Raw genomic sequence first — 13,084 nt, forward strand, 5'->3', positions numbered from 1 at the left:
CCTAGGACTGTGGAGTGGACTCCAAGGCTCATTTCGCAACTTCCTGTGTGGCTACAGGGCCTGAAAATGTTGCTGGAAGACCACTCTTGGAAGCAGCAAGTTAACTTGCTACAAGTGGACCTTGATTCGATTCTGCTAGAGGCCTTAGCTTGATTTAGTTCTAGTCTCTAAATGCTGTCTTTTATGTCATGGAAGCCCTGGGACTCACCTGGAACAGCTATACCAAAAAGAAGGAGGACCAGATCAACTGCCAAGGCCAGCCAAAATAGGTGTGACCTTGGTGGGCAAGAAAACATGACTATGGAAGATTTTCTTTCAATCATGGCCAGGCTTTGATGCACCCTGATGCTACAGCTTCTTTGTTTGTGCTTCTGATGAAAGGAGAGCTTCTAAAAAGTGACTAAGTGTCTGATCTACAGTTTGGCAGATGGAACTTGCACCACAGCAGACCGGATGTCCATCACATTTGTGATGGAGTAAACGATCCACCAAACTCTAAATCAGGCCCTTAGTTCCCATGTAGAAATCAAAACTGGGAGAAGGTAGGCCAGGTATCTGTCTGATGAGAGAGCTTTGAGGGTAATTATGAACATGGCGGAAAACACCGTTCCCTGCCGTGGGGACGCTGAACAGAATCCCACCATTGGCGGTGAACAGAAACCCGCAATATACTGTAAAGATGCAAAAATCACAATCCGACAAAAACTTCCCTGTCACCAGTCACTGCCAGGACCTTGTCGGTGAAAATGCTGGACATCCCACCCGGCCACCGCCAAACACACAAACTCCCCGCCCTCCAAATAATGATGCACAAATCACTGCGACAGACAGTGGATGTCGAACGACCATTGGTGGTATAGACCGCCTCGGCCAGCAATGGGACCCAACAGTAAGAATTGCACTCATTGGCAAGTTTGAAACCCACACACCTGACACACATCCACAACACTATAAAACACTCACAGACACACCCCACAATCATTTGCACCCCCAATAGGACAACTGAGATTGAGAACCCCACAACCAGACACTGAATGTCACAACACATGAATCATGCACCCGACCACACAACAGCACCTTCACCTAGATCCACACAACACACCACTCACAACACACACCATGTCACCCCCCAAGCACCCATGTTTCACAGAAAGGGAGCTAAGGACCATGGTGGATGAGATACTTAAGGTCGAGCCACAAATATTTGGGGCACAGGTCCAGCACACACCCATTGCCAGGAAGATGGAGTTATGGCAGACAATTGTCAACAATGTCAACGCAGTGGGACACCATCCATGCACGAGGGAAGACATCTGCAAGAGATGGAACGACCTGCGCGGGAAGGTGAGGTCCATGGCATTCTGGCACAACATTGCGGTACAGAAGACTGGGGGAGGACCTCCACCAACACAACCCGTCTACACTGACTGGGAGGAAAAGGTACTGGCCATCCTGCACCCTGAGGGCCTCACTGGACTAACTGAAGGAATGGACTCGGGTAAGTGATCTACAATTACCCCATATCCATCACACCTGTAATGCATGGACTACCCCACCCCTCCAACAGCCACCAGGACCACTACCCCACCCAGGCCACAATCAAAAAATCCAGTAACACTGCATGCCCACAATTCCACCAACAGGCCCACATAACCTCCCCTGTGCACAGCCACCTACCCCTTCAAGTAATCACCAAGGCACTACACCACCCACAATGCATCTCCACATCCAAAGCACAATGCAATGGCAACCTCACAAAGGCATCCTGCATGGCCCAAAAGTGGAAAACCTGCACAAAATATCCCAGTCCTGTGCACCCCATCTGATTATGCAATTGTAACAGACATGTCCATTCCCCCCAACAGACACCACCACCCATGCCACCCTGACGGAAAGGACAAGGAATGGCAGTGCCTCACTTGGAGACAGAGGCACCACCCAGGGCACTGGAGAGGGAACCCTGGACAGTGAGGAATACCATGGCCCCTCACACAGTCCTGGACTGTCACCATCCAGCAGTCCCACCCAGGACACCACTGACACCCCTACCGCCCACCCACCAACATCAGGACAGGGCAACCGACCCCACACCTGTGTATCCAGGCCGCAGACTGGTGGAACACAAGGACAGAGGCCACAGTCACCACCTACCAACAGGCAGGAAGACGATGGTCCCAGCACAAGTGGTACCACCATACCTGTGCAGGGAACACAGGCACAGGGGGCTAGGCCCAGTGGGAGGGATTCAGTGGCCCAGGAGGGAGGCCACTGGATGGATGCTGCAGCCCAGGACGTGATCTCTTGGTTCCTGGACGCATACCACCATACCCAGGACAGGATGGGCCAGATTGTGGCCACCCTGGAGCAGAGTCAAAGGCTGCAGATAGCCCAACACCAAGAGACCATGGAGCAGTGGAAACTGCACAATACGACCATGGCCACCATCGAAGGTGCGCTGCTGCTCCTTGTCCCAACCCAGCCTGAGACCCCCACAGACCAGGAAGCCCCTACTACAGGCCAAGATACAGACCAGCCGGCAACAGCAGCAGCAGTAGCAACTGGACTTGTGCCACCATCTGAGGACACAGGAGACCAGAAACCTCAACCCGTACAGGCCAACACCAGGCACCCAAACGGTCTCCAAGACGAAGGCCCCCTCTAAAAGTGACTCTGACAAGAACTGTCCCCCAAGTGTGCCACTGAACCACCATCCACACCACGCAATAACAACCCCAAAACTTGTAAATAACAGATGGACATATTACCACTGCCAACAGTCACTGAGACAATGTAGCCAGTATGGACATCTACCAGTAGCCCACTCCCATCACTATAAAGAACACCATAGCATCCCTGACACCAATTAAAACACCTGCTCACCAATATAAATGCCACCTGTCCTTATGTTGATTCGAATCCAAGTGTGCATTCAATTGTCATTGAAATCATTCATTCATATTTTTATTACAGGAATGGCACCCCATGCATAACATGGGGTGGTGCCAACAGAAATGTCTAACAAGTTGTCCATAATGTCACATGCCCCATGCAAACCTGGTCACAGTGACAATGTCAATTGACCCAACACCTCAATAGAGAATAAGGCATACTGACAGTATGCAGTACAGACAACCACAGCATCAAATAGTACCACTTAGTTACTGGAAGTACAGTTGGATCAGTTGGTTCCTGAAGTGTACATCTTACTCCTCCTCATCATCACCATCACTCTCATCCCCTCTCTGAGGATGCTGGTCTGGATATACAGCCCCCTCCTCCTCCAAGAGGGGAATAGATTGCCTCAAAGCCACATTGTGCAGCATGCAGCAGGCAACCACTATTCTACACACCTTCTCAGGCTCATAGGCCAGGGATCCCCCAGAGATATGGAGGCAACAGAATCTAGCCTTCAGGAGACCTATTGGGCGCTCTATCACCCCCCTAGTATGTCCATGGGCCTCATTGTAATTCCTCTCTGTATCTGTCCTAGGAGTCCTCACTGGTGTCAGGAGCCAACGCATGTTGGGGTAGCCAGAATCACCTGCAAAAGGGGGCAGAACAGGACTGTCACTGACAACCCTCAGTTGCAGACAGCCTGGTTGTCTGCTATGTGCCAAAAAGTGTCAGACACACTCACCTATGATCCATCCTCTGTCCCCTTGTAGTTGTTTCCTCATGTGTGGCACACCGCTGGTCCTCAGCACAAAGGAATCATGGACTGATCCAGGGACCATGGCATTCACATGTGAGATGTACTGGTCTGCAGTACACACGAATTGAATGTTCATGGGGTAAAAGTTCTTCCTGTTTCTGTACACCTGTTCACTTACTCTTGGGAGGATAAGAGCTATGTGTGTTCCATCGATGGCACCTATCACATGGGGAATGTTGACAAAGGCATAGAAGTCTGACTTGATGGCAGGGAGGTCAGCACTTTGGGGAAACCTCACACAGGACTGCAGGTGTCGTACAAATGCATTCAGGAATCTGGACAACATTGGCTGTGAAAAACCTTCACCCATGCCCACAGTCACATGAAATGAGCCCGTTGCCAGGAAATGGAGTGCAGAGAGCACTTGCACTCCAGTAGGGATGGGATGGTGATTCCAATTAGCCGGTCTCAGTGCTGGACCCAGTAATGCACAAAGTTCATGAATAGTAGCACGGTCTGTAATTGATAGTGATGTGACTCTTCACCATGGTCCCCAAATCAACAAGTGGTCTGTACACCGATGGGGCCCTCCCTCACCACATGGGTCTGTACCTAGGAGGAGTTGGGAACACATGTGAGGAACACACATACATCTGCCCAACATGTTAAATGTTCAGCACTGCTGGCATATAAGTCGATGACACATATGCATAGTAGGATGTTAAACTGGAGTGACATGTCCTCAATGAGACATCAGGCCTATTGTGGTGAGTAAATGTATATTTGTTCATGCCTATGGGGGTTGGGAACAATAGGGCCTGCATGAGGCAAATGAGAAATTAATAACTGGGTAGTAATGGCCAAAATGTTGGCCCCTGTAATCCAGAAATGTTGTAGTGGAAGTGACCTCATACCGATAGTGATTGTCGTAATAGCGTAAGGTGGGGCTCACTGCTGTGCGACCATTCATTGGTTAACATGGTTGTCAATAGGGAATAAGAGCATATAATCGCAGCCGGTGATGAAGGTGCACACTGCCGCGGAGTGTACGCCATCTTGTCACCCCAACTTCACTTGACTCCCGGATCACGTGCATGCAGGTACTCCACTGAGTGTGCTGCTGTGTCCTGACTCTGGTCCTGGAAATTACATGAGTGGCAGGGAAAAGGCCCCGGCCTTCACCATAGAGGAACTGGATAAGCTCGTGGACAGGGTCCTACACGTGTACACCAAGCTCTATGGTCGACCAGAGGTACAGGTGAGTAGATGGATTAGGGGGGCATGGATGTGTGTAATGGTGGTAGATGGCTGTAAACATGTGTGCACGTTTGACACTGTACAGTCATAGGATTCATGACATGCTGCGTGTGTGAGGTCCTGTTTTGCTGTTGTAAGTGTCCGTCCCATAGGGGACGTATAGCCAGCTGTATCATATGGGCATTGTCTGACCTCTGTGTTACTTTTTCTGTGTGTCCCATATAGGTCAGCGCCCATCAGAAAAGGGGACTCTGACATGTCATCGCCAGGGTGGGACGGACCCTGGGGGTCTACAACCAGTGGAGCAACCACTGCAGGAAGCGGTGGGAGGACCTGCGGTGCTGGACGAGGGAGACCTGCAAGGCCCAGCTGGGGAAGTCCTCCCAACGAGGACGGGGTGCCCGTCGGGCCCTGACCCCCCGTAATGCACCGCATTCTGGCAGTGGTGCATCCGGACCTGAATCGGCACCTGAAGGCTGCACAGCAGACACAAGGGGGTGAGTACAGAAACCATTGTATGCCTCCTTGATGGATGTGTGAGTGTGCTGTAGTATGTATGCTGTCTATTGGCAGGAACTCTGACTGATGTCAGTTTACATACTGGCCACCATGGGAAGAAGGGTTGAAAGGAACAGGTCTGCAGTACTTCAGGTCCCTCTGTGATGTTGGAAATGGCTGTAAAGCAGGGTTGTGGCCCCTAGTCAGGGGCATTGCCATGTGTATAGCGATAGGTGCTGCATGGTGGAATATTTGCAGGGTGGGAGTATGTGTGAACCAGTTATGTACCTCCAGTCCGCTAGTTACAAGTGTCTCTCCTGTTTTGTCTCCCCATCCCTGTTCTCTTATGATGTCTGTGTACATCAGCATCATCTGGCGAGGGAGCTGTGGCACCGGCGGTTCCACGGAGGCAGAGTCGAGCGACACCAAGGGGACCAGTGGGTTGGAGTGTGAGGGGAGTATCACGGGGGAGGCAATTACCACTAGAGGTATTGACTCTGATTCCTCCTCCGATGGGAGCTCCCTGGTGGTGGCTGACCCTAGTGGGCTCACCCATTCTGTGTCATCTTCTGCCACACCCCATACCATCACCGCCCTCCCATTTGCTCCCCACCGAGTTGCCCGTGCCTGCACACCCAGAAGGGTGGGCGCCTCCTTCGCCCAAGGCACCTCATCCCCTGCCCCAGTCAGCTCTGCTGCCCTCACAGAGGAGGCTATTGACTTCCTGAGGACCATCTCTGTAGGGCAGACAACCATAGTCAATGCCATCCAGGGGCTAGCATCAGAGGTGCATCAGACCAGTGCCTACCTGGATGGCATTCATGGTGCTGTGTCTGGCCTACAAAGATCTTTTTGGGCTCTGGCCTCCTCTTTGACGGCAGCTAGTGTCCCTGGTCATTCCGTCCCCCCTCCAACCACCTCTGTCCCTTCCAGCACCCGACTCCCTTCACCCGTCCTAAGCACACATTCTTACAGCCATGCACACACATCAACACACAAGAAGCGCACTGAAAAACAGAAGCACCACACTTCCCACCACAGGCATACACACAGCCAACATACAAAGGCACACACACCAACATCCACTTCTCCCAGTGTGTCCACCTCTTCCACCTCCATGTCTGTCACCTCTACATGCACACTCACAGGTACTGCACCCTCATTCACTGTTGCTGACCCCATTCTGGCAGTCACCACAAAATCAGACATCCATTCATACACCCCAGACACCACACCTGCACTCACCACAACGACTTTGGTTGACACATGCAGCACACTCATCAAACCTGCAGACACACAGACAACATGCATTTACTCTGGCAGCCTGTCTTGCCTCACTGTGTCCACCCCCTCCTCCCAAGACACTCAAACGTTCCAAGACATCAACCTAACACACATCCACCACACCTCAGCATACTGTACAGTCACCTGCGCCCACGTCACACACACCTACACCTGTCACAACCACCTCCTCTACCTCCACTCCCACATCTTCCTCCAGGTCCACTCCGATTGCCCCTAAAAAACTTTTCCTATCCCTTGTTGACCTATTCAAACCCACAGGCCCACCCCGTCTTGTCCCTAAGCGTGCCCACCTCCTTGCCCTGTCCACTCCTCCCACGTCGTAGCCCGCCCCTGTCCGCCCTTCCCATTCCCGTGCTACTTCTCCTGTGAGCAAGAGACCCTGTGCTGGCCCAGGTACATCTGCCGCACCCCAGTCCAAGGCTGCTCCACCAGCTTCAAAAGCCAGACCCAAGCCCCTTCCACCTCCCAAATGTAAAGCCAAGCCCCCCTCCCAGTCGTAAGTCACCACCCCCACCATTCCCTGCCCCTTTTCCCTGAGGTGCCTGGATGCCCCATTGTTGCCCCTTTATGGTGGAGTACCATTTGCACTTGTGGGAGTCAAATTGGGGCCATTTGGACTTTGGAATATGGCCATTGGCCTTCTGTTGGACTTCTGTTGCTCCTGGAGCTTAATAAAAAGTTTCTGTGGCCAGTATTGGTTTTGGCACACTCTGGATCCATGGTTCTTTGTTTCTTTGTGGGGATGTGTTGTGCACGTGTGTACTTTAGGCAGGTTGTCTTGGCCTTGTGTAGGGTAAGTACCTCTTGCTTTGGGGTGTACATAGGAACTTTCTCTGAATATTTATGTAGTGCCAGTGTTTGCTGATGGCCCTCATTTTTAGAAACCGCCGCTTATTTTTCCTCAACAGATATTTACCATTTGCAAGTTAGAGAAAAATACACAAATGGGAAATGAAAAAGAAAACAAGGTAGAACAGGCATAAAGGGAGAAAGCAGGGAATGGGAAGAGAGAGATACAAAGGCAGCAGTGCCTGGTAGTCGATTAAGAGTCCTGAGCAGAATTCAACACTAAGCAGCTTTGATATTTGGTGCATCAATTTTTAATAGCACCGCAGTAGCAGAGCTTTGGGAACCGACACTCATTCTTTTACAAACTAAGCACTGTGTTCAGAGTGTTCATAACTTATGTTATTAGAGATTCAGTGGTTATGCAATTGATGTTTTACTACCTACCACCCCTTTTATATCCTATTATTTCTCCCTCCACCTCAGACTCACTATGGCTGACTATTAGACTAGACCACCTCTTCATCAGCAAAGCTCATTCTTGTAATCGTTAGTCTATCCTTCTTGCGTTTCCAAAGTTATGCACACTTTGAACGTCTCGCTCTTTCCTCTAAAGCTCAATTTTGCCTTACCTCTCTCTTCAACTACGTCTTATCCAGCACCTATGAATCATGTGAAGCATTGTGCCTCCTCTCCGGTCACATACCAGATCTCATGTTGTTCATACTGCAAAATAACTTCACACTTTATCAAATACTTTCTTACAAAGCTGTAGGAAGTCCACGTTGCAAAATAGGTTGCGCCGCAGAAAGGCCCTTGTTTTATAATGTATGTGTTTCCCCAGTAAAGATCAGTGTGTAATATGGAGTTTATTCCTTAATGTTATGAAGCAGACCTTTTCTATGCAGAACTAGCAAACAGTTCTTCAACTCTGGAAGCATGCTCCGTCCATTCACTCAAATGTGTAATCCAGATCTGGGTAAAGGGTAAAGCTATTTGATATCGTTGATATATCTATGTCATTGTGTTGACTTTCTGTAAGAAAAAGTCATATTTTGTATTGCACTTCAGCATGTGCTGACTACAGCAAAGTCAAATGCTTCTAGCTGTCTGCCACCGAATAAGGCGCATTGCTATCATTTATTTAACACACTGTTTCTTTTTAAGTGCATTCCTACTGTATCTTCAAGATTATGATTATCCACTGAGAGAATGTGAAGAACTCAGACTGAAAACAAATTGAGTCATGCAGAAGTAGTACTTGGATCAACAAAAGAAGGACAAATATATTGCTTCACAAAGACGACAAATCAGGATACATTTCATGCAGGAACATTAATCATTTAGTAGATTGTTCAACATTACGAATTATGTTTAACTAACCATGGCCTCGCTAATAGTATTTACTCACGAAATTAGGAATGTAGGCTACCTAGCATCCATAGTTGACCATTTCCGTACTCAAGGACTGAACCATATTTGATGTGAAAGCAACCGTGTTCAAGGACGCCATTTCAAAACAGTTTCTGAAGCAGGCAACAAGCAATGACAAAACAGGCACGGCTGCTGTAAAACGCCTAAAGTTGGAATGATTTAGATTGAGCATATTTGTTATTTAAATTGGAGCTAGTGATTTCCTTTTTTTAAATGTTTCAAGGCAAAATACCTGAAACGAACGAGTCTGACATTTTCTTTGAAGGGGTTCATGGATGTTCCGCCCGTGAAACTTTGATTAAAAAATTAGTTCAAATAGTGCATTCTACAGGACAGTTGTCATCTAAATGTATTCAACATGTGTAAGGGCACTCATGAAATATTCCAATACTTTCATAGTGTGCGAGCAAGCCCTTACTATGCCAGACTATGCATTTTTAGCACAATTGTTTCCTGAAATGTATAAGAAGCCAGAGGTAAAACACCAATTTCATGAATGAATCTTCCTGTGGCCTATCATTCATGATGATTTAATTTTCATTTCCTTCCTTTATCCTGCCTCTTTCAGCTGATTCTTAGGCCCATTTTTATACTTTTTTAGCGCCACATTTGCGCCACTTTTTGACCCAAAAACGGCGAAAACGTACAAAATACAACTGTGGCCCATATTTATACTTTTTGATGCAAAACTGTGGCGACGCAGTTTTGTGTCAAAAATGTGACCGCCGGCTAACGCCATTTCTTTGCACAGCTCGGGCGTCAAATTTATACTTTGACGCACAGCAGTGTAATCCACTGGTGTGTCATTTTTTTTTACTCAACCCAATGCGTCACGTAGTAAAGAAAAATGACGTTAATGTGGCGAAAATGACTGTGAGCCGGTTTACGATGTTGCAAACTGGATACGTGCCTTTTTTTGACGCAATAGCATCAAAAAGTGGTGCAAACACAGCAAAATGTGCTAAGGAGATCCAAAATGGATCCCAGATGCTTGCACAGACCCAAGGAAGATGACAGCAGACCAGGAACCCGCCAGGATGACCCACAGAAGACCCAGGGCAGGGAGAAGAAGAAAAGAAAGTGTCGCTTCAGTGCAAAGGAGCAGGAAATTCTGGTGAAAGAGGTGACGGAACACCAGCACCAACTGTTTGTCACCTCAAAGTTGCCAATCAGTAGGAGAGAGGCAATATGGCAACAAATTGTTGACAAGATAAACAGTGTGGCAGAAGTACGGAGAACAGTCATCGAGTGCAAGAAACGCTGGCATGACTGCAAGCCCAGGACAAAGGAAAAGATGGCCAGGAACAGGAAGGCAGCACTGCAGACTGGACGTTGGAATCCAGCACCGCAGGAGGCCCTGTATCACATGGAGGAGATGGTGGCAGCCGTCATCCCTGAGGAGATTGTCACAGGGATTCAAGGACAGGACAGCGCAGACTACCAGGAGACAACAGAGATGCAGGGTAAGTAGAATGGGGAATTAAAATGCACAAATGTTAACTGCAAGTGTGGGGGACATACCTACTACACAATGCATGTATGTCATGATATTTAGGAAGTGGAATGGGTAAAAGGGCACGGCACGGGGGCATGGCCCGTTCAGAGGAAACCTGGGGCACAGTACTACACTACACCAACAACCTTTGCATGGGGGTATGCTGCCATGCCAAGGATGTTGGAAAGGTAAAGCCAGTCCAGGAGGGCAGGGTACAACGTAAAACTGGCCTGCTGTCACACGTAAGCTGGTATTCTCCCTACATGAACTAGGGCTCAATGAACAGTCTCAGACCATATCTGCAAGTGGAATTTAACATTGACAACAGTTGCCACTACCACCTCTGCTGTGTGTGCAGGTCAAGTAGCTAATGGCAGTAACGTCCCCATGGATCAAACACACCCAAATTAGAGGGTTCATGATGACAACTTTATCAATCCCCTGTAATCAAAAAAATGCTCTAATCCTGTCAAATGTGATTGTCCATAGTTGCTACAAATATTAGCCATTGCCATAAACATTATGGGGTACACAGCACTAATGTTATACACATGCTGCATATGTTAGGGTCCACCCTGTGCCTGGGTCACAATAGCTCCAGTGACACCATGCAACATCCCAAATGTTATACTGCTCAGACAACAGCATTGAGGGGGAGGATATATGTCACCGGCTAGTGAAATTCACCCTCACAGTCAGAAGAGGAAATGGAATACTGCTAGGACCATCAGTGCAATCAAATTCAGCACACATTCCTCAACATCAACATTACACACTACCAATGCTGACTTATGTAGTGTGCCATGCCAATGCTATACATAGTATATTCTAGGTCTCAGCAACATATAGCTGGATGTGAAATATCTGAGCCTGCCTCAGTTCCAGATTGTGAAGTGTGGTGCTAGTGCCATCAGAACAACCACAGCCAGTGCAAGGCCTCACCATGAGAATGGAAGTAGACGGAGGGTTGAGTAGGACAAGAAGGTGGCAATTCACAATTTGGCCAGAAACAACACCTAGAGGATGTGATGCTGACAAGTCCCCAAACTGACCACAATACATGTGACATGCAAGTGGGGCACGGGCCATGGGAGAATGCTAATATGAAAGACAGGAGTAATGAACAGGAACCAAGATCACTATGTGCAACAAATAGGAAGGCATGCACGTCACATCACAAATCCCACAACACACACACACTAATTGTACCATATCTCATTGCAGAGGACTATGGCTCTCCTGGGGATATGCCTGTCTTGGACTTCCCTGATGACATGGATGACGAGCTGACAAACGTTAGCCAGCAGACTCTCCAAGATGTCCTTGGGACTCTCCAGACCCCACCTTCTGTCGCAAGGAGGAGCACAGATACAGCAGCCATCACAGAGGACCCACCCACTACCCCAATTGCATGATCTGCCAGCTCCAACCCAGCTGAGGACTCTGACGACCCTGGAACCAGCTTTGAGCAAACTGTAGTTGGAGTACAGCGGGAGCTGGCCAAGGAGGTGCAGGTGGGGATGGAAAATATGGCAGCCAGCCTAGAGGGGGTGCGTTGGTGCATGATGTCTACTGCAGAACAGGCAGCAGCCATGCAAGGGCGAACATCAATCTTGCAGGAACTTGAAAAAAGTCAGCACAGCTGTAAGAGAGTTGACACAACACCTCCAACAACAAACTTTTCAACGGGTGCACAAATGCAATATTGACCCCTTCAGGGTCGACCTGGCTGCCTCCCACAGTGATGTGACTGCTATCCTTAAGAACCAGCAGCTCCTCGTTGCTGCAGTACTGCCCTTAATAGCCCCACAGTTGGCAGCTACCAGGATGTCTGATTCCACGTCTTCAAACACTGAGGTGTGTGTTGCCCCTTCGCAACTACCACTACCAAGGGCAGAGGAGACAACACACACATCAGAAGATGAAGACGTGGAACAGATCACCTTCACCCGTAAGAGTACACGGTAGCACTAGTCCCTGCCACATGGCCACCTACAACCAAGGTCCGGTGCTTTGTAACACGCCAGTCTTGCGACAGCTGCTCACACGCACTGTTCTCCAGCCCACTATTTATCTTGTCACCCTGCCCTGTGATTGATTCTCACTAACTCATTGGCAAATCCTGTCCCTCTGCACAGTCTGACACTTCACCTCAGCATATCCAATGACATGTCCTTTTGCTCTTGCGTAGGATCACAATGGAAGGTGTCACATTAATGGACTCACAATCATGGACAATGTACATATAGCACTACAGCACTTTAAAATAAATAGCGCTTACACAACAACTTTGTCTCTGTGTAATGTGACACATCAACCGTGATGGAGATCAGTGATGTTTACCTCAGGTCAATGATTATAGAGTGTCAATACAACTGACCAAAAAGAATGTGGGCTGATAACTATGGACTGTGGTCTGGATTGTACCATCATCTGCCCTTCCTGATGCTTAATTATGAGGGAAATAGAAACTATACAGTATAATGCTGTTTTGGACAGAATAACGCTTCCTCAAGGGATGTCTAAGCCAAAGATTATTGCCTTCAACTTTTTCGTCAAGCACAAACCCACAAAACACAAACAGCCACACTCACCCAAGCAACAAATGCCCAGCAAAAAAGTACAAATTCAAATATACACCACATACATCAGACCCG

This window comes from Pleurodeles waltl, chromosome 4_1 (assembly GCF_031143425.1).
Source record: "Pleurodeles waltl isolate 20211129_DDA chromosome 4_1, aPleWal1.hap1.20221129, whole genome shotgun sequence".
Classification (NCBI taxonomy): domain Eukaryota; kingdom Metazoa; phylum Chordata; class Amphibia; order Caudata; family Salamandridae; genus Pleurodeles; species Pleurodeles waltl.